Source organism: Arachis ipaensis, chromosome B01 (assembly GCF_000816755.2).
Source record: "Arachis ipaensis cultivar K30076 chromosome B01, Araip1.1, whole genome shotgun sequence".
In the NCBI taxonomy this organism is placed as follows: Eukaryota; Viridiplantae; Streptophyta; class Magnoliopsida; order Fabales; family Fabaceae; genus Arachis; species Arachis ipaensis.
The window spans coordinates 126,438,058-126,441,703 of record NC_029785.2 but is presented as its reverse complement, the minus strand read 5'-3'; positions in this window follow the sequence as shown (position 1 = coordinate 126,441,703).

Genomic DNA, 3,646 nt, shown 5'->3' with positions numbered 1-3,646 from the left:
CTTATATGTTAGCATATTAATGTATTCATAGTAAATATTAAGTGTAAACATAATTGGTGTTAAAAAAATTATTTATTTAAGATCATTACAAGAACCAATTATAAAAAAAGAGTGCCAGTGCCTAACAAAAAAAAATTAAAATCTATACACAAAAAAAATTTATAAAAACCAATAAAATACTTAAAATATTTATTTGCCAATTAAAATAAAAAATATGTAAACTTTAGCAAAAATAATAAAATAGATAATTTGAAAAAATTTATATTTTGTTGAATCATTCTGTTATAATTCACACAAATATGACAAAATAAAATAATTAAATAAAATATTAAAAAATTTATTTATTTAAGATCATTACAAGAACCAATTATAAAAAAAGAGTGCCCGTGCCTAAAAAAAAAAATTAAAATCTATACACAAAAAAAATTATAAAAACCAATAAAATACTTAAAATATTTATTTGCCAATTAAAATGAAAAATATGTAAACTTTAGCAAAAATAATAAAATAGGTAATTTAAAAAATTTTATATTTTGTTGAATCACTCTGTTATAATTCACACAAACATGACAAAATAAAATAATTAAATAAAATGTTGAAAAATTTATTTATTTAAGATCATTACAAGAACCAATTATAAAAAAAGATTGCCCGTGCCTAAAAAAAAAATTAAAATCTATACACAAAAAATTTTATAAAAACCAATATAATACTTAAAATATTTATTTGCCAATCATAATGAAAAATATGGAAACTTAAGTGAAAATGAAAAAAAATTAATTTAAAAAATTTTATATTTTGTTGAATTATTTTATTATAATTCACACAAATATGATAACATAAAATGATTAAATAAAATATATTTTAAGAAATAAAATAAATAGTAAAAATTAAAATGATAACTCTAGGCGAAAGCATACAAAATAAAAATTATTAGAAGTAATAGAATAAATAAAATATGAACCAATATTATCGTCATGTATTGTATTATTTCAAACAGTAATATCTAAACATTTAAAAAACATAAAACAAAACATACAAGCTAAAAATTTGGCCAAAGGCAAAAATTGTCATACCCTATATAAGATAATTAACTAAAAAATTCTATAACACAATTGATGAACGGAAAATTTTATACAAAAAAAATTATGTTATATAAATAAAGCATTTTTAAGTAAAAAATTATTTATTTTAGACTCAAACTATATTGTATTGACTATTTAATCTAAAAAAAAAAATAATCCACGATAAACATAGTGTTACCATATAAACAAAAATATATAATGGAACAAGAAAATAATAAACATTTAGAATAATATAATGTTGTTATAGATCGTAAGTGATTTTAACTTTGTTACAACAGTTTCGAATAAAAGGTTTTAAACAAAATGATTTTATTAAAAAAAGAATAAAACTATATTGCTACAGAATAAATAATATTTCTTTATAATTAAAAGAATAAAAACATTTATTTAACGAATAAAAAACATCTTTAGAAAGAATAAAATAAAATATTTTATAATTAAAGTTGTTAAATACATCTGAATGACAAAATTTTAAAAAAATAAAGTCAAACAACATCATAATATTATACAATGTAACAAAGTTAAAAAAAAAGATCGAAACATCACTTAAATATTTAATAGCTACTTATCTCTTTTTTATGATGACCACTATAATGGAAGTAATTCTTTGTATTTATAATCAACAAAGAACTATTTTTTTAGTTGTTACAAAATTCATCATTTTATGATTTTCATTATGAATGTAACCAAATATATGTTAATTTAATACGAGTACAGAAATTAGACAAAATATTCGAACATCCCACAACTGTGCACGCAATTTTCAAGAGGATGCAATAATAATTCGAGCTCCGCTACCAATCCCAAGGACATGTCATTACTATAGCGCACGTCTATTTCACCGTGAAACGTTCGAGATGTGCTGTAATGGGGGAAAAGTCTCTCTTCCCCGAGTAAATGCTCCTCAGGAATTGCTTGAAATCTTCTTGGACCCCTCTGCAGAAGGAAACCATTTTAGAAAACATATTCGTGGATACAATCATGTATTTTCCTTCACTTCGTGTGGTGTGCACATAGACGAACAACTGGCTATAACAGGTCGTGGTATATATACATTTCGTGCTCAAGGCTCAATATATCACAGTATAGGGGGATTTCATCCGGATCAGGGCACGCGGCCACGGTTTTTGCAACTGTACATATATGATACTGATCACGAGTTGCAGAATAGGATGCTGGAGAACACACAACTACATGAAACATTAGTTTTCAGGTTACAACAATTGCTACACCGGTATAATCCTTTTCTCCATGTGTTTCGCCAGCTTGCACAACGGTCAGATGTACATGAGTGTAGTTTGGTCATTAGAGAGCGACCTGCTAATCAGCCACAATATAGTCTTCCAACTGCGTCGCAGGTAGCAGCTATAATTGTTGGTGATGACGTTGAAACAATGATTCGTGGGCGAGATATTAAGGTGCAAACTCATGCTGGTAGCCTACGAAGGATTCAGGAATTCGTTGGCTATTACGATCCACTACAATATCCTCTTCTTTTTCCATTTGGAACTCATGGATGGGATATCAATACCTGAAGTCAAAGTGGCGGCAAAGTATCATGCCGAACATATAATAGTTATATGCTCTAGGTACAAATCCCCATTTCCTACGCAGTATAGACTTCAATAAAATTTTTCCAAAAAATTGATCAATGTATCTAATCTTTTTTGCAAATTCTAAAAAATTTGTAGATCCGCCCCGATGATCATTCCACCGTATTGCAAGCAGGGCGACTACTACAACAATATGTTGTTGATAACTATGTAAAAATTGAAACCGGAAAGTTAAGATGGGTTCGAAATAGACAGAAGAAATTACGAGCTGAATTATACCAAGGTTTACAAGATGCTTTGCACTGCGACATGGCCCAACGATATGAAGATGGAATGGCGATTGTTCTTAAAGAGGGCAAGCCAGATATTTTTCTCACAATGACATGCAATCCATCGTGGACTGAAATAACTTCAGAACTCAACCCAGTTCAAACTCCACAAGATTGTCCAGATCTAACAACAAGAATTTTTCGAGCCAAATTTGAACAGCTGAAAGAGGATGTAATTACTAAGGGTGTCTTGGGAAAGGTGAAGAGCTATATTAATGTCATTGAGTTTCAAAAAAGAGGGTTGCCACATGTACATATGTTGCTAATCTTAGAAAACAATGACAAGTTAATTGACCCGGAGCATTATGATAGTTTGGTACGTGCAGAGATACCATCTAAAGAAGTAGAACCACACCTACATGATGCAGTGCTAAAACATATGATTCATGGTCCTTACGGTACACTTGATCAATCTTCACCTTGCATGAAAAATGGCCAATGTAAACGCAACTACCCAAAAGAGTTCACAGCAGAAACACGAAGAGGTGACGACTCATATCCGCAATATAGGCGACGATTCGACACTCCAGTACAAATTAACCAAAATGTCACGGTTGACAATAGATGGGTAGTTCCGTACAACCCTTGGCTACTACTAAAGTATGATTGCCATATTAATATTGAGATATATAGTAACATCAAAAGTATAAAGTATCTCTACAAGTATTGCTACAAGGGT